Source organism: Sminthopsis crassicaudata, chromosome 3 (genome assembly GCF_048593235.1).
Source record: "Sminthopsis crassicaudata isolate SCR6 chromosome 3, ASM4859323v1, whole genome shotgun sequence".
Lineage (NCBI taxonomy): Eukaryota > Metazoa > Chordata > Mammalia > Dasyuromorphia > Dasyuridae > Sminthopsis > Sminthopsis crassicaudata.
The window spans coordinates 526,279,763-526,301,639 of NC_133619.1; the positions used below are offsets into that span (position 1 = coordinate 526,279,763).

The following is a 21,877-nucleotide window of genomic DNA, read 5'->3' on the forward strand; positions in this document are numbered from 1 at the left end:
TTGAACTTAGATGCTCCAGGATTGGGCTCTAGCCACCTCACTGTCCCAACCGTGATTCTAAAAGATAATGTGGTTAATGAACAGAGTTGATTTAAGATCTGGCTATAAGCCCTGTAGTAATTGATATAATACAGGCAGTGGTGATGTAACAAACAACATGAATCAATATGAGGAATTATACATGTCCATAAGTCCTAGAAGGAGGATATATAAATAACACATACAAATTCTTCAAAACCTCATCTCTGATCCATTTGGATTGTGTGACCCCCAAGAAAATCTCTTAATTTCTCAATGGTCTAGGCAGCCAATCAACATTGGTAGAAGCTGCTTCCTTATCAGAGAATTTCCCAGGCCAATGAAATAATAGATCTAGTCCATATTCCTTTTTCTTTTTTTCCCCCCAATAATAGCCTTTTATTTTCAAAATACATGCAAAAGGTAGTTTTTAACATTCACCCTTGAAAACCCTTGTGTTCCAAATTTTTCTCCCTCTTCTCCCTACTCTCCTCCCTTAGACAACAAGTAATCTAATATATATTAAATATGCAATTCTTCTATACATATTTCCACAATTATTCTGCTGCAAAAGGAAAATTAGATCAAAAAGGAAAAAATGAGAAGGAAAGAAAAAAGTAAGCAAACAACAAGAAGAAAGAGTGAAAATATTATGTTGTGATCCAAATCAGTTGGATCAGTTCCACAGTTCTCTTCTGGGTGCAGATGACTCTTCATCATGAGTCTATTGGAACTGGCCTAAATCACCTCGTTGTTGAAAAGAGCCATGTCCATCAGAGTTGATCATCAAATAATGTCACTGATTCTATTTCCTTCACTTGAATAGAAATTCACTTCACTCAGCATCAGTTAATGTAAGTCTCTCTAGGCCTTTCTGAAATCATCCTGCTGATCATTTCTTATAGAATCATAATATTCCATAACATTCATATGCCATATCTAATACCTTTTCTTAAAATATTTTGTATGGAAGTTTACAGTGTACAAAGAAATTCCTCTCATTTCATCCTCAAAATACCCAATGAGAGATCTCAAATGCTTCCAGATTCACAAAACATTTTCCTTATAACTTTTCTATGAGATAAGTAGAATTAGTATTCCTATCTTCATTTTACAGATGAAGAAACCAAGGCTCAGAGGGATTAAGAGAATCCCTTAGCTAGTAATTGTCAGAAGTCTTCTGACTCCAAACTCAATATTTTTAACTTAGCACCATTTTTGGAAAGCAAAGGTGAATAAATTAATTATCCTTTCTTGTGGACATGAAGAGCTCATCTTTTGGAGGTAAGTGACTCTCTTTCCTAAAAAAGGACCAGCTTTGAGAATCCAAGTTCGCCAGAAAAACATGAGTCTTCCTATGTGTTTCTGGCAGCAATCTATCATATTATCCTTTAATCATATGATCAGAACTGATCCCCAAACTTTAATTTCAGACAGAGCTTTTTCTTTCATGGATTTTAGCATCTTGGGGAAAACTGACCTCAGAGCGGTCTAGATATTTGGGAAGATGTCAGAGTGCAATGTGTGTTTGCCACGAAGGAGTCTCAGACCCTGATCCAAATAAGGGCCTACTCAGGAGCCCACATGGTATCCATGGTAACCAACTCCGGAGCATATTAGCGATAAGCAAAAACAGTTGGCAGCTTTCCTGGACAGCTTTCAGGAGTATTAGCTTCTGAAAGTGATGATTGCCAATAGGGAATGAGGCTTTCCACCTAGCAAGGATTCTGGAAGAAGCCACAGACAACATTTTATCACCCTCTCCTTGAGAGAATTCCCTCATGAGTCCTTCAAGACTTTGCTAGATATTGACTGAAAGCTATAGAAACATAAACATTTCAAGAGATCAATGGGCTTGGTCCAGCACAATGACTGGTGTAGTCATTTGGATGCTTCAAAATGTGCTTTCCCTGAATTTGTTCCTGTTCCTCAGGAGGCCTTCTTCACTATTCAGGTATGGAGGAAGTGGAGAAACACCTCACTAACCTACCTTCATTCTTTCTTATGTAAACCCCTATATGGGCATACAGGATTGTGCCAGGTGGAGCTAGACACACTCTAATGTCACACACAAAAAAGTGATTTTTCATTTAAACTTAATTTCACCATATGATTTTTCATATATATGGCATTCATATATATAAAGTGTGTGTATATATATATACATATATATATATATATAAGATATAAATCATTGTATCATTGTATGTGCAATAATTGGTGACCTAAATAATAGAAATTTTATAAATCATACAAAAACACTTTCTTTCCCAATATATCATCACAACTGGACTACTTTAATTTAACCTTCACTAGCAGTTCTCAAAGTATGATCTGAGGACCTCTGCTAGTTCCTCAAGCCATTTCAGGGGGTTTAAAAAAATCAAAATAATTTTCATAACAGTACTGACACCATTTAATTATTAAAATACGCCTCCCTTTTCCAACTGCCTGTCTGTGTGAAATTGGATTTTCTTCATATACTTCAACCAAAACAACATGTCACAACAGACTGAATGCAATGGAGATATTAAAATCTACCTTCTGATAAGCTAGACTTAAAAGGAATTTGCAAAACTAAATAAAAATACATTTTTTTGCTTATTTTTTTGTTTCAGGAAGTATGGTTGTTTTTTCATTAAAATTTCATTTGTATTAAAATGTAATAAGTTTATTATTATTATTATTTTAAATGAGTGAATATAAGTTTTAATTTTAATAAGGTAAATATACCTATCAAAGTTCTTTGGAATTCTCAATAATTTCTAAGAATGTAAAGGGGTCCTAAGTCCAAGAGAATTTAGAATCACTGACCTATCTTGTTTTGGTTAATAATAAGTTGGTTTATTAGCTGTGACAGATAAAGATCATGAAGACTGATTTATCTTTTTATCCATCTGGTTATCATTGCAGTGAAAATCTTGCATTTATATGCAATTTTTTATATTTCAAAAACAAAATTTAGTTCTTCATTTAAAAATGATTTCTATGTCAGTGTAAATAAAAATAATATACTCTATAATTGAATACTCAAATATTCTCCATTTTAAAATATATATATGTGTATATATATGCATATATATATATATATATATAAATTTTCTGGGTACATACCTAAATCAAATACACCTTATTATATTAATCAATAAAAAACCCAGAGTCTAAATCAAAAACTTCATCATAATAGGTACAGGTGAAATTTGATCTGGGAGCCTCAAAACAAGGTGAGTCTCCCAATCAACTTAATGAGATAATGGGATATGGATCTTTTTCTGAAGGGCATGTCCCATGGAAGTAGACACTTAGCCCTAGTACTATAAGGAACTACTCTGCTTGGGACCCAGTGAATGTGGCTGTCTCCAAGATGATCTGTATCTTGCATCTTCTACCCTGACTGGTTTCAACTCCATAGAACTTGATGCTACTCCCAATTTAAAAACATCACATTAATTATTTTATAACAGTCTTTTATTTTCAAAATACATGCAAAGATAATTTTCAGCATTCATCCTTGCAAAACCTTGAGTTTCCAATGTTTCTTCCTCTTCTCTTCCTATCTCCTCCCCTAGATAGCAAGTAATCCAATATATGTTAAGCATGTGCAATTCTTCTAAACATATTTCCACATTTATCATTCTGCACAAAAAAAAAAAATCAGATCAAAAAGGGTAAAAATGTAAAAGAAAAAAAAGCAAGCAAGCAAGTAATAACAAAAAAGGTGAAAATACTATGTCGTGATCCATATTCAGTCCCATAGAAGGACATCACTTTTAAACTCATCACCAAGCTACTAACTCAAGCCCTAATTGAATCTACCTCCCTTAGCCTACATCCCATTCTGTTTAGAGGGCTGATCAGAGAAGTACCAAATTCCTCCCAATGCCTTTCTTTACAGAGGGCAGAAGCTAGACTATCAGATTACTTTGCATCTGTTGCCCTTCCTGGTTTCAATTCTATGAAATAAGATGTCCCCACATTGCATCCTCCTGTCTTCTTTTTTGTGTATCCCCACATTGCATCCTCCTGTCTTCTTTTTGGTGTATCATCTCTTTCTTGAGATTATAAGCTTATTGAAGGCAGGAACTCTTTTTATTAATCATATCCTCAGTGTTTAGCATAATGCCCAGCATCTCATCTTGGTGCTTAATAAATATTGATTGGATCTGCACTTCATAGAGATAGGCAATAAAGAGGAATGAGGACAAGAATTAGACCAAAATATAATTTCTGGCTCGTCCACTGGGATCATAGACTTATTTTCAATTTTTTTTGGTTACATTTTAAGTTTCTATCTGTCTTCCTCTCTTTAGAGAAAGCCAATATTTCACTTAGTTTTATAAATATATGTAAAGCCATACTATGCATACTTCTATTTATCAGCTTTTTCTCTGGACATGGATAACATCTCCTTCATCAGTCCTTTATAACTGAATATTTATAATACTCTGAATGACTTGGTTGTCCACACTTATTCTTCAAGCAATATTGCTGTAACTGTTTACAACATTTTCTTGGTTCTGTTCATTTTATTCTTCATCATTTCATGAAAGTCTTTTCAACTTTTTTTCTTTTTTTCTGGAAGCAATCAGGTTTAAGTGACTTGCCTAGGGTCACACAACTCGTTAGAGTCTAAGGTCAAATTTGAATTCAGATCTCCTGACTCTAAAGCCAGTGTTCTATCCATAGCACTCTCTAGGTGCTCCTTTACATATTTTGCTAAGATCAAGCTCATCAGTTCTTGTAGCACAGTAGTTAGTATGCCATAACAATTATATTCTACAAATGATTTAGTCATTCCCCAATGGATATATTAATGTCTCAACTTTTCCACATCCCCTCCAATATTTATCATTTTCCCTTCCTATCATTTTAGTTATGAGTTAGGTATGAGATGATATCTCAAAGTTGTTTTAATTTGAATTTTTCTAATCAATAATGACTTAGAGTATTTTTCATGTAGCTATATGTATAATTTTATTTCATCATTGAAAAACGGCCTGCTTACATCCTTTGACCATTTATTAGTTGGAAAATAAATCATGTTTTCATAGATTTGAAAAAGTTCTCTATATATTTGAAGGGGAACAGAAAGTAAAATCATAGATTTAGCACTAAAAGGAACCTCAAATGCATAGCTCCCAACTCCTTCCTTTTAAAGGTGAGAAAATGAAAAACCAAAGAGATTAGATAATACTTACTAACTTAGATGCTTAGGTGCCTGGCCTAAGGCAACTAGGGCAGCTGGGTAGTACCATAGTGCACAGAGCACTGGACCTTGAGTCAGGAAGACTCATCTTCCTGGATTCAAATCTGGCTTAGACATTTATTAGTTGTGTAACTCTGGACAAAGTCATTTTACTTTATTTGCTTCAGTTCCTCATTTGTAAAATGATTTGGAAAAGGAAATGGCAAACCACTCTACTATCTTCTCCAAGAAAACTGTAAATGAGATCATGAAAGTAGAACCAGTCTGAAAAATGACTGAACAGCAGTAGCACAATGCCTGACATATAGTAGACACTTAATAAATGCTTATTAAATTGAATTGTGCAAATTTACACAGATAGTAAGAAGCAGATTTGAACTTAGGTCTTTTTAATCCAAATTCAGTGCTCTTTCCTCAGTACTAATTATTAGCTATGATCTTGAGTCAGACTCAGCTTTTCTCAGATTCACTTTCCTCATGTGTAAAATAGGGATTTCAAAACTCTACCATTTCTTTAGTAAAGATCAATGAAATTGCCTCACTCATGATGAGTGAGTGGCTATAAAATTGCATAGTGTCAGAATTGTCATATGATCATACATGGATCTAGAGCTAGAAGAAACCCAGAAGCCATTTGGTTCCAATCTTTCATTTTATAGAATTAGACAGTTTCAACTTAGTTTGTTCTTATTTGACTATATACTTTTTGTTAGAATGAAAAGTTTCAGCAAAGGTGAGTTAGAATTTGTGTGTGTATTTTTTTAAAAGAAAAAATCTTTTAAAAAGCTGACTCTTGGAGGGGAAGGAGGGACATAGGGAAAAAAATCTCTAGGTCATGAGAAAAATATATAGCCATAAAAATCTTGAAAATTTTAAAAAATAAAGCAATAATAAACATTTTTTTAAATACACAGGAGAAACAGAACATGTCAAAGGGGATACAAAGCAAGTGATTTTGTTCAATTGAACTATTTTGTACAATTGCTTTCTCATACATTCCTATTTCTTATTAATTTTGGTTAATGACATGTTTATGTTTGCTGATAATGTTACTTTCACAATAAAATATTTTGAAAAAAAGGCAAATTAAGAAAGATATATAAAGTACTTTGTAAATTGTAAAAAGTTACAATAATGTCTGCTATTATTATTTGCTTTTTCACTACTAGAAAAAAATGAGCTCTAATGATATAGAGTAGAAGCCATTTTTAGAGATAGGAGAAGGGATAGCTTGACGTTTTTCTATAGGCAGGATGTAACATATAGTAAGCCTCTTGCTTGAAATTATATTTTGGGGATATCAGCCACTGAACCATATTGCCCCTTTAGACCCTATAAACCAGACAGTCATTTGATCATAGCTGATGAACTAATTTCATGGTGAGTGCTCCAGACTGCTTAGTGTGGATTGGAGAAGGGGCAGGGAAGAAAGGGAGAAGACTTTCATTGCTTATTCATCAATTGTCACATGGCCTGTCTGGGTCAAAGTCTGGCTTTATTTAGAATAAAAATGTGGTAGAGGTTTAGTCATCAAATTTCTTTTTTTTTTTTTTAATTGACTTTAATTTGTAGAATTTGTAAACAGATTTGGATTCCCCGCACCAGCTGTTCTCCTGGCTGCTGTGTATGGACCAGGTCAAGGCCATTTACAATGACCCTACAGCACCAGACCACAGCTGAACTGCCCCATCATTGCTCTCCCTTTCCTTCCCTCATACCTGTGTTGATCTCAGCCACAGAGAAAATATAAGTTTTTTAGATGATTAGACACTCTTGACATTGACCATTGTGCAGAATTTTCTTGCTACTTGCGGCCATTTCTTCTCTGACTAAAGTCTCTCAAGTGAAAGAGAGAGACCTTGACTAGCAGAGTGCTTTGTATACTTTTCAGCTCCTCCAAAGAAGGCATATAATATGATAAAAGGCTGTACCACAGTGGAAGAAGTGATAGGATTGGTAGTTCTGAGTTCAAATCCAGACCCTGCCATTCACTAGCTATGTAACTTGGGATAATTTACTAAACCTAAGCCTCAATTCTCTCATCTGTAAAGTGGAAATAATTACAACCTCACAAGATTATGAGGAAGAAGGCTTCAAAGGCCTCAAAGTGTTGTTTTAATGGGAACTATTATTGAGTACAGATTGACATATTGAATCTTAAAATACAAAATATTAGTGAACTCATTCCTCAATATCAGGGTCTAAGCCTATCTTATCCCCCCATAAAAACGGGGGGAAATAACAGATAATCAGAAAATCTCATTGGGACGAATGGGCTCAGCCTCCTTATCATTTTTTAAATTAGACCTGTGATTCATTTATATAAGAAACTTCCAGTACAGAAATTCTTTCTATCAATGCAGTTCACCAACTCTTGTGCAGTTTATAAGTTTTAGAAAGTTGCCCAGGACATTGAGTAGTGGGCTGACTTTTTCTGGGTTACAGAGAAGATCAGAGACAAGACTTGAATTTCTGGATACCAAGAGAGCTATGTATTCATCATCTGTGTCTAAAATGCTTTCCTTCCCCCCATCTTTTTATTATTAAGTTGTACCTGACTTTTGTGACCCCATTTGGGATTTTCTTGGCAAAGATAATGGAGTAGTTTGTCAGTTCCTTCTCTAGCTCATTTTATTAGTGAGAAAACTGAGTTAAACAGGGTGAAGTCTTATAGTTAGTCATTTTCTTGATTCCAGCCCTAGAACTCTATCTATGCCTCTAGCTGTTCCCAAGTTATCCTTTACCCAATGAATAAGTTAGAATGCCAACCCCTTATTCTTTTCTCCAAAGTTCAAATGACTATAGAAATGAGCAAAGATCCCAGAGACAGAGCCAGAGGGAAGAGAAAAAAATGAAGACAATAAATGTAATAATTCACATAATGGACTGCAAGGAGATAAAAACAGGCAATAATTAAAGAAGTCAATTCAGGCTATTCACTGGAACTGAAGATGAAGCTTAAAAACTTTGGCCACATAATGAGAAGACAGGACTCATTGGGAAAAACAACAACAACAACAACCCTGATGTCAGGAAAGATTGAAGGCAAAAGGATAAGGGAATGGCAGAGAATGAGATGGATAGCTAGTGTCATGGAAACAACAAATAAAGATTTGGACAAACTCTGAGACAAAGTAGAGGATATAAGGGCCTGGTGTGCTATGGTTCATGGGTCATGAAAAGATGGACATTACTGGGCAATTGAGTAACAACAAAAATATAATGAACTTGGAACATAAAGAGACTTAGATGAACCGATGAAAAGCAAAAGAACAAAAGATACAATGACTACAACAACAAATTTGTTGTAGTCAAAAAACAAACAACAACAACTTAAAACAACAGGAAGAGGAAACTGAAATCTGATTAATTTTAATTACCTTTCAACCCTGGGCAACATATGATAGAATATTTCCTTTCAGTAGAATGGAGTGGAGGAAGGAAGAACCCTCCTCATACAGAATGTACATAATTCTACAAACACAATTCTACTTAGCTGCTTTTCTTTGTTGCAAGGGAAGACTCAATGTTCGTTGGAGGAACATAAAAAGAAGTAACTATGAAGTTTGAAAAAAATATTAATAAATTTTTTTTTTAAAGAGAGACCAAGTAATTTAGGAAAGGGACAATCCTCTATATCACTGAATATTTCATTTAAATCAACAAATAATTATTTCATGCCTATTATGAACCTAACATACTGCTACATCTTAGCAAGATACATGATGTTTGGCCTTTAGGAGTTCACAGTGTTTTTGTTCATATAAGAACATATAAGAAACAATTAAAATAAAATACTATAAATATGCATAAAGTACAAAATGTAGGGCATAGACAAAATAGGCAGTAAAAAATGAGAGATGGGACTGATCCAATGATCATAAAAGTAAGGGAAGATTTCAGGGAACTAGGGCTTGAGGTGCAACTCAAGTGATAAATAGGACTTAAGTAGACAGAAAGTAGATGGAGATCATCTTTGGCAGAAAACCTGCCAAGGAAAAGACAAAGAAGTAGAAATAAATGGGAGAACATGTTTAATGTGTAAGGAAGAAACCTTTGATGAAGTATTTGTCTTTGGTCTGATTGCATTTGGTCTAAAAGAGATGGCCAAATGACCATTCTTTTTAATTTAATAAACTGAGCCTTGTTAATAAAATTATTAAATTTCCAAAAACAAGTTGAAAATGAAGAGAACCACAAAGAGACTAGTCAGACCAGAGCAAAATTCTGAGCAATATAAAACAACATGGAATAGGTTAGTTGGTGATATTTCAGTTAGCCATTTGGGATTAATACTTTGGCCAACTAAAAATGAATACAGTTCAATGGAAACTTCAGTGTTGAAATATTGTCTGCTATCAATTCATATAGAAAAGTTCTCTGGTTATTTCCTTGCCAGATCCTAACTACTTGAACAAGAAGCTGGGCCGTAAAGGACTTAACCTTTCGTCTCTGGATCTACTACCCTAGAATCCCTCTGACTTGATTGATAGGTGCCTATATCAAGCCAGGGCAGGAGTAACTATGCTTAATTTAATTGATGGCTAGCATCCTCTCATTAGCTGCTTTGACATCCCATGCATATTCTCCTTGATGTTTTTCCTCTACTCTTTCCAAATCTGGTAATGTAATAAAATTGATATTGCCATTGCTACTGGAGGAGGTATGTTCATTTTCTTCTCTTTGGTTCTGCTTACCATAATTGTAATATTCCTAACCAAAATATCCTTCCCTGGCCAAAACCACCCTTCACAGGTTCGCCCTCCTATTAGGATATAATGTTCTTTAGGGCAGGGACAGCCTGTACTTTTGGATTTGTATCTCTAGCACAGTGCTTGGGACATATTATGTACTTAATAAGTTCATTTTCACTCAATCATTCATACATGCATACATTGAAACACACATACATGTAAACACATATACATGTGTGTATAATAGGATCCTAGAATTGGAAAGGACTTTTGGGAATCACTTATCCAACTAAAAATGGGATCCCTTATCCAATACCCTTGAGAAATCATCATCCAAATTCTTCTTGGACTTTTCCAGAATTAAAGTACTCACTATTTAGCAAAGCAATCCATTCTACTGTTGGCACCCAGTTATTAGAAGCTTCTTTCTAATACTGAGACAAAAATTGTCTCTTTAGAGTTTCCACCAGATGTTCTCAAATCACCCATCTTAGGCACCACATTCACCTCTTACAGATGAAGACACTGAGAAATGGAGACATGCCCCCAAGTCACTGCCAATCACTGACCAAGTTAAGCAGGGGTCTCAGAGTACCTTGTTTTTAAACCAGGACACAGGATCCTAAATCTCACTCATGGTCTTAAATCCTGGTCTCTTGTCACCGAGAGATTAGCTTTCAACAGAATATAGTAGAGATGGAGATATTTGGGACATGATGTAGCCTGCACTCTTTGGGGAAACAAATATCCCAACTGACAGCAACAGGCCACAGCTGTTATGTTAATTTTTCCAAAAATAAAATCTAGGTAGAAACAAGGAAAGCCAAATCAGCCCTACCCTGGAAGAGTTGTTGCCACATGCCAGCTGACGTCTTTTTCCAAAACTCCATTAAGCCATTATGTGCTTTTCCGGGATTTCCTTTCCCATACTTACTGATGACCAGACTTCTTTATAAAAACAGAATGCTTGGCTGGACAATCAGTTTGCTCCCCTTGCCTACCTCCCTCACAGGTCCAAGAATGCCACAATCCAGTGTTTATGCCAGTGCTGTTTTTCAGCAGGGAGCTACTGATGTTCCCATACATTGGATTTGTCCCATGTTATCATTTAGTCATTTATAACTGGAAAATATTTGTAGAAGATTAAATAAGAATGGGAATGAATGATGCTCAGAGAAAAAATATGATCACTGAGGAGAGTTTGATCCAACTCAGTATTTTAAAATATTCCACATGACAAAGTTCTCATAAAGTAATAGTATTTATATGATATCTTAAGAGTCACAGATACTATCAAGTTTTATCCTCACCACAATCCTGGGAAGTGGGTTGCTATTGTTATCCTGCTTTACAAATGAGGAAACTGAGGCAGGCAGAATTTGAGTGGACTTGTCCAGAGTCAAATGCCTTATTTGTGTGTGTGTTGAAAGATTTTAATTTAGGTCTCTTTTTCTATTGTGCCAGCCAGTCATTGAAACAGGAACTGCTTATGCAAGACAAGATGGGGAGATCTTAGAATCTTATTTTCTCATTCTACAGATAGGGAAACTGAGTCCCAGAAAGATTAAGTGACATGGCCATAGTAACTCAGATCCTTTATAGACACATTTGAACACCAATCCTCCAACTCTACCAACACTCAAAGTCAATGAAAAGCAATATGAAGTAATTTCAAAGAAAGAGTACTAATGTTATCAAGAAGCACTTCATATAATGGAGATATTTGGTCTGTGCTCTAAAGGAAGTTAGCCAGTCCACCAGGTGGAGATGAGGAAAGAATGTATTCTATACAGAGGAGATACTTGTGCAAAGTCATGGAAACAAAAGATAGCTTGTCACACTCAGTACAAGAAGCAGGTAGCAGACCAGACTGGCTGGAGCCAAGAAAGCAGGATGGGGAGAAATAATAAACAAGTCTAGAAAGTTAGACGGGATCCAGACTATGGAGAGTTTTAAATGCCAGGCTGAGAAATTTGCATGTTATCATAGCAAGAGGGAACCAACCATTAAGGATTTTTTTAGTTGGGGAGGTGTCATGGTCAGATTTGTATCTTAGGCATATCATATTGGTTGTAATTGTGGTGGTTTGTCTTTTTCAAAGAAGAACATGACATCAGGGAGGGGATGCCATGACTTGCAGGTAAATTGGATTTAAGTGAGGGGCCTCCTTTTCTCCTTTGGAGTCATCTGGCATCATAGGGGTAGCAGGATGGAGAATGGATTGGAAAGGAAAGTGACTGGAAACAGCAAAATCAATTATGAGGTTATTATAATAATCCAGGCAAGAGATAATGGGAATTTTAACTAAGGCAGAATGTGTGAGTAGAGGAATGGGGTGTACTGGGAGAAATGTAATTAATTCCCTGGATCTATCATCTATTGTGAAGCAATACCCTTCCTTTCTTTTAATCTACATTAAAAGCCATAATTTTGTGGGAATTCAAAAGACTGCTGAATTGAATATTGCCTAATACATAACATTTATTTTGATAAAGCTAAATGAAGAAGTCCTAGCATGTACATGTAACTAGTATTTCTCTTGAATAATGGGTATATACCAAGTGTCAGAAGGCATAATGGCTGTGTGAACCTCCCAATTTAAAATTCTCAACCAAAAGAGAACTTTGTTTAAAAAAAATTGTCCCCCATAAGGATACTGGGATTGAAATATGCAGAATAATTCTAAAGACGTTAGAATATATCAATCACAGAATCCCAACCTCAATCAAACCCTATTACAGAATACTTGCTATATACAAGGCACACTGAAAGACATTCAAGAGAGTAGAGAGAAAAGGAAATGAGAGAACTTAAGAATCTTGTGTTAATGGAGGGAATTTAAGATGAGAAGCTATGATTTCTGGGTTTAGTCCAGGCTCTGACTTTAAATAGCCATGTGATCACTTTTTATTCAAATTAATTTTTTCAATTAATAGGCATTTATTTTTCTTTCCTACTGTCCTTCTAAAAATAAAACAGAAAAAAAAAACCCTTGTAACAAATATTTATGATTAAGCAAAACAAACTCTTACATTGGCCATCAATCTCATTCTATACCTTCAATCCCATTCTTTTTCTGTCAGAAATGAAGCAGCAAGTTTCATAACTAGTTTTCTGGAATCAAGGATGATTGTTATATTTATCAGAGATCTTTCAAAGTTGTTCCTTCTTACAATATTAGTATTATCTGAATCATTCTTTGAGTTCTTTTCCCTTCACTGTATTCACTTAGACAAGTCTTCCCAGATTTTGCTAAAATTGTACTTGATATCTTTTTTTATGCACAATAGGATTCAATTACATTCATATATCTAAATTTGTTCAGCTATTTCCTAATTGATGTATCTTAGTTTCTAGTGTTGTCACTGTCAAATAAACAAATATCCAAGTGCCTGTTAAATAAAAGACAAATGCTAAAGATCTAAAGATGAAATTGCAAAAGTCTCCATCTTTAAAAACAAACAAACAAAAAAAAAACCCTTATATCCCTCCTACTGAGATAATTTTAAGCTTTCTGGATCTCAGTGACTCATCTATCAAATCTTTAAAGAGATTGGACTAAATCAGGGATTCTTAACCAGGTTTGATGACCATATTTCACAACATAAATGGTTTCCTTTGGAACCAAGTATTTTCTTGAGTGAACTTAAAAACATTATATTGACTAGGTTTTAGAGATTGCCAAAAGGGGATTCATTCCTGGAATATAATATCTCAAAGATTTTTTTCCACCTCTTACATTTTATGATTCTACTGATTCTCAGGTTCTCAGATATGTGTAATCTTTTTCCTTAAATATAAAAGCCCTAGTGTATGATAATGCAATATACCAAGAAGATATTTCCAAAAAATTGAATAGAAAAATATTTTTAATACTGAGATACTCAGTTGAATCCTCAAAAGACAAGTTTTTTACTGAGATCAGAGATGCGTTTAAGTTCTAGTTTAATCATTATTGTATAAGACAGTCATAGCTCTGCCTACTTAATGCACATAGTAAATATAAAAGATCTTTTTTTCTTTCTGTTATCTCACTTCCCTCTTCTCTTCATTCCCCACCCATCTTCTTCATCTTTCTTTCTCTCTCACAACATACACATAAGTACACATGCACAAGCATACATGCACACACACATTCCAATGATACATAGAATAGAATTCAAAAGGATTGCAGTGGTTTCTAAATTCAAATCAGTCCATCTTTGGAATCCTTTAAGATCGTAAGATATGGTTCCTCCATCTTCAATATTCATTTCCTCACTGGTCCTTGCAGCTCAATAAAAGGCTCTTTTAAAAACAAAATCAAGTTCTAGGCCATCTCCAGTTTGATCTCCAGAATCACCAAGTTACTCATCTGAACCTTGTAATAGAAATCCCTGCTTCAGAAAGGAAAAGGAGCTGGTCTTTCAATCTACTTGTCCAATAAGTATAAAAATGGCTTTTAAGTTCTTAGAAGGATTATTTTCCAGTATAAAATATTTCTAACTCAGCTCTAAATGTTTAACCTTCTCCCACTTCTTAATCTAGCCTTAAAGTTAACCTTCACTACATTGTTTAAAAGTTGTGTAAACTAATACTTCTTTCTCTTTTTTAAACTTGTATCAGTCTCCAAGATAGCTCTGAAGGTCAAGCAAGCTTCCAGAATGTCAAGCCATGGAGAATGGAGGGTGTCTAGGGGTGTTGGAACACCTGTCCCAACTGCAATGGGCAAACAGATCCTTGCCTGTGCCTAACACACTAGCTCATGCAAGTACTGAGATTAGAAGTCCCCAGTTTCTCCATTTGTATTTCATTCCCGTTTGGGGAGAGTGTCAATGTTTGGTTAAGCTAAATCCTGCTGATGCTCATGTCAAGAAAACATAAAAAAAATGCAGTGTCAGTTGTAATTGTATCTTGTCTCCTATCCCTGAACCCCCTCCTGCAGTGTAATGGTCTGTGTGCCTGGGGCACCATGGCTGGAGATGAACACACAGGTCATATTTTTGCTTCTTGTTTTCTTTTTCAGAAGCCTATTTTCCTACCTTGTCTTTGGGTTACTTACAGATGTCTAATATTTTCTACCAAAAAAAAATGACTTTTTTAAAAATGAAAATCCATTACAGTTTTTAATGTAAATGTGAAGTTTTCTATATGCCTATATAAAATGACTGAAGAACTCTTTTACTAGTTCTCCCAACACATACACACACACACTGCAAACAAAGGCTGATCATCAGCTTCTCACCCAGACTAGCCCTCAAGCAGGGCCATATGCTCAAACACATTTTTAAAAATATATAATTTGCTAAAAATTCCATTAAAACTCTCATGTATATTTTATTCCTTTCCCTTCCTTGCTGATTACTCAGGCATTTTTGTATGTCAACATAAGCATCTTCTTTTCTAATTCATCTAATCAACCTCCCCTTCCTGCTATATTCTCTGAGTTACGGTACAATCAAAGATTTTAATATCATAATACATCATCATAGGAGCAATGAAGAAAGTCTCCAATATATGAAATCCCCAATATATTAGCAATAAATTAAAATAGGAGTAAAATGTCTTCTGAAATTTAATTTGTAGAGGAATGTATCCCTTGCTTGTCTTTTTTTAGTTTCCTTCTCTAATAAAGTTTTTATTTGTTTGTTTGGTTTTAAGATTCTAATATACTCTGATTATGTTGGGGAAAGATAAACCTTTTTTGGGGGAAACATAATATGTGCCTGTCAGCACATGTCAATGACCCGAGAGGTTCCAGAATTAACTTATGGACCAATTTAGAATTTAGATTGAGGAGCATATCTTTGAAAGGAGTTAATATCTAGTAAGGGAGAACAATCAGTGAATTCATGAATTAGGTCTTATTTATATTTCCATGGCAAAAGATCAGTCTTTTGATAGTTTAAATAAGATCTCCTATAATCAAGAGATTACCAGTATCACTTGTATGAAAGTGTTGGTGGGGCCTGGATTTCTACAGTGAAATGTAAGAGTACTTAAAAAATAGTGATATTAATTTGGACATTTACATGAGCTTTTAAAATTTGCAAATCATTTAACATTATGACATTTCTTTCTTGCCTGTCAGATAAGTAATTTATAGGCATTATTCCCATCTTCTAGATAAGAAAATTGAGGCACAAATGGATTAAGTGATTTGCTCATGATCACCACTAAGTAATGTTGGATGTGGAAAATGAAGTCTGGCCTTGATTCTGACACTTTCTCCAGTGCTATCAATCCACCTTTCTCCACAAATAGGTCTGTAGAGATTTGGAAGAATTTTCATTTACTTTTGACCTTTTATCAAGGAAAAATATCCAATTTAACAAAGGATTAGCTTTAACTACTGAAATGCAAAATGAACTTTAATTCTTGAATTTCTTTCTGGTCTTTCATTGATATAGGTATCTCAAGGCCCTTCTTCTAGTAGATTTAAGATGAGGTAGATTTACTTCCTTGGTTCACACTTTAATTCAGTTTTGTAATTTGTTTTTGCTTTACCAATCTAATCAACCAAAAATTACTCTCCCAACCCTGACCTTAGGATATGCAATAATAATAAAATGAATAAAAACAAGATATAGTGTACATTATTCCTCATCCTAGGCTCCTGTCTATTTGCAGGCCTATGATTCTAGAGTAGCTGCCTCCTCCAAGCAGTCAGCCAGCCTGCAAGGCCTAGATAATACAAGCCAAAGTGAACATTAGTTTCAGCAAAAATTCACTAATTTGCTGATGTTGCAGAATGAAATAAAACAAAAATAATGTATGCCCGGCCTCAATACAAATCACTTTAGAGTTAGCTGCTGTTTTGCATTATCTACTCCTTGGCCCCATTCCATCATCTTGGATAATCAAAAGTGGACCATAATTTTGCTTAAGAAAAGGCTGAAGAAAAAGGTCCTGTGGTTTTAAGATTTCAGAGGAGCAGCTGTAATCCTTTCACGGCATATCATTCCCTCCAAGAAATCAGAGACGAAGTTCAAACCACAGTGGGGGGTTCTTTCCATGGCCCATTACTTGAGTCTGTGGGTTCAGGACACAGTAGGATAAGATCATAGCATAAATTACTGACCGATATGTGGCTCTCTTAAAAAAAGATTAAAATCTATATTAATTGATTTGCTCATCTCTGAAGCATTTGGCCCATATGTATCATATACTTCTATGCAAGGGTTTTCAAAGAAGCCATCCCAAAGTCACTGCCACCCCCCAAGCTCCAGTTCTGTTCTTTAATTTACAAACACAAGCGCTTGGCTATTGCTTCACAGAACCAAACTGTGCAAAATCCCCAGACCTGGCAATCTTACAGTAACTGGAAACCATTCTTTCTCAAGTTCAAAATGTATATTTATAGCAAGGGGAGAAGTATCTGAATAGGCACAATGAAAGCAGTTAGAAATAGTTGGGGGTCCCTCCTTTTCTTTGGGGGGAGGAAAAGAATGTTTTCTGAATTGAAGGAGAAATTGAGGAAATGTAAATATTACCATAAAGTTGAATCACATTGTCAGATTCCTGTGCTCTTCTTTAATTTCAGTTGTTCCTGGTCAATGGGAACAGAGGTTCCTCGGTCCCCAGTCCCTAGTCCTGAATGAAAACCCAATGGTTACATTTTATTGTTTTTAAACCAGATTATAAATAAGGTGAAAAAACAAGAAATCAGTGCTTTTTCATGTATTTTAGTGATCCAGGACTTCTGCATTCTCTGATTGGATGCAGTGAATCCTTTATGTGGGCAAAGTTGGATAAATTTGAGTCTTTTAAGTGGCACCTGTGATAAGCCTTTCTCATAGATAACAATATTTACTCCCTAAAAATGAAACTCTATCTTTAGCCAAAAGAAGAAAAGGCATAGAATGTGCTGTTTCACTTATGTTCAACTCTTAGTGACCCCATTTAGGATATTCTTAGCAAAGATACTGGACTGGTTTGCCATTTCCTCCTCCAACTGACTTTATAGATTAGAAAGAGTCAAAAAAAAAAAAAAAAAAAAAGATTAAATGACTTGGTTAGGATCACACAGCTAGTAATATCTAAGGTAGCATTTGAACTCAGGTCTTCCTGACTCCAGCACTGTACCTTCCATCTAGCCATTTAGGGAGAATACATGTTAAAGCTGTCTTTAAAGAACTGAATGGCTGACAGAGAGGAGGGGAAGGATGTGCTCAAGACTGTTTTCAGAGGTGGAGCTTGGAGTGATGATTGGAAGCTTCAGAAAGGAAATGTAAACTTCCAGCTCAGCCTTTCTTACCCCAAAGGTCCATGGATAGATTTCAAGGTGTTTGTGAACTTGGATGAGAAACACTTTTCATCTTTATTCAAATATAATTGATTTCCTTTGTAATCTTATGTATTTAAAAACGTAATTTTGAAAAGAGATCCACAGACTTTACCAAAATGACAAAAGGGTTCATGACAAACACAAAATGTTTAAAATCCAATTCTGTTCCAATCCATAACTAAAATTTCCTTCTGTAATATACCTGGCAGAGTCCTTCAATGTTCAGTTAAAGACTTCCACTGAGGAGGAAAAGCACAGTCTCTACATTGAAATGGCCTGAGCTGTTCTTATGGATACCTTCTGATCATTGATTCCCTTTCTAGAGGTTCACTAATAACCTCTTTAATAATACATTCTGGGATGTTGCCAGAAATCAAAGTTAAGTTCCTTGGATTCAATTCTGTTGTCTTTTTAAAATTCAGGGCAAACACTGAGATTTTTCCCATGCTATAACACAGTGGGTGTCAAACTTAAATAGAAACAGATCCCTGTCACAGCATATTGACTTAGAAAACCACAAATTAACATTATCTATGTTGTATTTCTATTTATTTTGTTAATAATGGGCAAAATTACCTTTTAATCTGATTCAGCCAGGCTCTGGAATTTTGTTGGCTGCTTGTAGCTCTGTGAGGTTGAGGTTGACATCCCTGCTGTAATATATTTCCTCTTTTCCTTGATCTCCAAAAAAGTATTGACAGGGCTCAGCAATCACTTCTGCTGCTTCTTTGAGTAACAAGAGATGATGTTTATATAGGTCTACCTGGCATGTGGTAGGTGCCTAATAAATATTTATTGACTGACTTACTGATGACTTGAATTCATTAAAGCAGCTATATGTTCTTTTATGCTCTTCCCTAACAATCTTAGAGTCAATTCCCTCTTAATTTTTATTCTTTATGTCCATTGGAACGATTACTTTGTCAGAAAGAAGCAAAATAAAAGTTGAGCATCTTTGCCTTCTTTTCCTTTCTCTCTGTCTCTGTCCCTCTCTGTCCTCATTCTCCTTCTGTTCTAGCTAGGATACACACTGGATACAGCAATGAACTCAGGAAGACCTGAATTCATATCCTGTTTTAGATACTTACTAACTGTGAATCTAGGCAAGTTTCTGAACTTGTTCACCTTTGTATCTCGGTTCTATAAAATGGAAATAATAATAGCACCTACCTTTCTGGGTTGTTTTAAAAATCAAATGTGATATTTGTAATTTTGCAACTCTTAAAAGTTTTCTTATAATAACAGCTATTATTTGGTAGTATCAAAACCCCATCCATTCCTCTCCTTTCTTTGATCTTCTCTTTATCTGTAACATAACTAAAAATTGCCTTTTCAGATTTTTTTGGTAGTACTTAGTTTCCCTTGACAGACAGTTCATTCTGAAGTTCACACCACACTTTTGTGTTTATCCTATTACCTGAATTTACTTCCATTATCTTTTAAAAATCTAAATCAGATGTAAATACCATGTACATCCACATTGTACTCTTTAGACAGCTCTCCTTTGTCTCTCTAACTAGTTACATTTTTTTTCCTTGCATCTTTAGAATTTCATTTTTAAGCCATGATCCTAAGCTCAAGGTTTATGTGAACTAGGTTTGGGAGATGTTTCTCACAAACCATTCTTTGACAATATCCCCCTACCCAAGTTACCTACCCTTAGGAACATTAGATTTTATGTTTAGGTCTGCATACATATGGGGGGAAAGAGTCTTCAGCTTTCATAAGCAGATTGATGGCTCAGTAGATAAAGCACTTGTCCTGGAAGTTAGAAAAACTTAAGGTTCAAATCCTGCCTCATTCACTTCCTAGCTATTTGCTCTTGGGCAAGTCTCTTAATTCTTTTCTTCTTCCCTTTCTCCACTAGTAATATGGGAATAATAATAGCAACTCCCTCCAAAGGTTGTATGAATCAAATAAAATAATATTTGCAAAGTACCTGGCACCTAGTAAATGCTTAATAAATGCTAGTTCCTTCTTTATGGAAGCACTCAAATTAATAATGTTAATCACATACTGAAAATTTTCATTTCATCATACAGAAAATACGGCACACAAAATACTCACAAAATTCTATATACTCTTCTTCCTTCTCTGGTGATTGCCATCTTCCCCTAGAGACCTATATAATCCTGCAGACTTTCGCCACCACTTTGTAATTGTGACTCTCCTGGAAGGTAAACACATTTTAGGCTGTTAGAAAGAAAGACAGCCCTTCATCTTCTAAGGAGCCCTTTCTTTCCCAAAGGTCATATGTAATCTTCCAGATTAAAATTGCTACCATAACTTTGGGGTTCCTTCAAAAAACTTGAGGTTGTTAGAGAAAGATGTTTCTGCTCCATCCTTAGGTGAGCTCCACATCTACCTCCCAATGTATAGGGCTAACCTTATTTGGGTTTTCTTGAAAGGGAACTATTCCTAGAGAATAAGCCTTTTCCCTTTGGAATGCACAATGTAAAAATCTCAAAACAGTAATGAGGTCCAGGGGAGATCTTGCATTGTGGCTTCAAGTTACAAGATCAAGAGGGGCTTCTCACATGTGGTTTTGTCCCTTTTCAGGTCCTCTGGACTAAGGGTCACATGCTTATTTTTGTTCTTTCTAAAAAGAAAGATGGCTCGATTCAAAAACTTGGTGTTATTTAGGACAAATCCCATTCCTTTCTCCAGAAAGAGGATTCCCAAAGTGCTTGTGACTGCCTCCAATAGTACCTCTCCAAAATGAAACAATGTCCTCATGAGGGTGGTTCAAATAAGCAGCTTTAACTACTCCCACAGGATAGTTAACTGTAACAAAATCAATCAGTCAAAGAATTTGTTATGTGCCAGGCACTATGCACTACTGTAGTAGAAGGCAAAAACAGTCCCGCTCTTAAGAAGCTCTACTGGCAGAGACAACATGAAAATATACAAGATACAAAAAAAGTAGATTAAAAAGTGATATCAAAGGGGAAAAGCATAAAAGGTTAAAGGGACCTGCAAAGGTCTTCTACAAAAGATTTTATCTTGAAGGAAGTAAGTAAAGATAAGGAAAGAGACCAGTATGTGTATGGCCAAAACATAGGGGAATGGAGCATCACATATGAAAAACATGTTGCAAATAAGCAGGTGTAACTGAAATATTCAGCTAATCAATGGGTGTCAAACATAAGAAGACTAAAAATATAGGCCAAATTGTTAAAAATGTTTAAGTGCCAATCAAATTATTTTTTATTTCTTTGATCCTGGAAGTAATAGAGAGCCATAGAAATTTGAAGAGTAGGGTGGAGGAGTAATAGACATCTTTACTTTTACATTAGCAGTTGAGTAGAGATAGATTGGAATAAGGAGACATTTGAACTAGATAGATCAACCAGCAGGTTATTAGAATAATCCTTCCAAGAGGCAATGCAGACCAGAATTAGGATGGTGTCTGCTTGTGAAGGTAGATATGACAAGATGTGACAAACAGATTGAAAAATCAGTGAAAGTGAGGAGTCAAAAATGGCACCAGGATGGAAAGCCTGAGTGATTGGAGTGATGGTATTGCTCTTAAAAGTAAAAACAAAAAAACAAAACAAAAAAAAAAAAAAAACCACATAAAGAGCAGCTAAATAGTCCAGTGGATAGAGTACCCACCCTGGAGTCAGAGGTATCTAAGTTCCAATGCTTAACACTTATTAACTGTGTGACTTTAGGCAAGTCACTTAACCACAA

At 35.2% G+C, this 21,877-nt stretch overlaps 1 long non-coding RNA gene across 1 annotated transcript in view; it reads right to left on the reverse strand.

Moving 5' to 3' along the window:
• The window catches only part of LOC141563358 (uncharacterized), a 77,496-nt gene extending 58,069 nt beyond the window's left edge, over positions 1 to 19,427 (reverse strand). The window contains exons 1-2 of the long non-coding RNA XR_012488402.1: positions 19,355 to 19,427; positions 18,761 to 18,907 (exon numbers count right to left, since the gene is read on the reverse strand). This is a non-coding gene — a long non-coding RNA (uncharacterized LOC141563358). The remainder of the gene's footprint in view (positions 1 to 18,760; positions 18,908 to 19,354) is intronic.
• Positions 19,428 to 21,877: the final 2,450 nt, after the last annotated feature.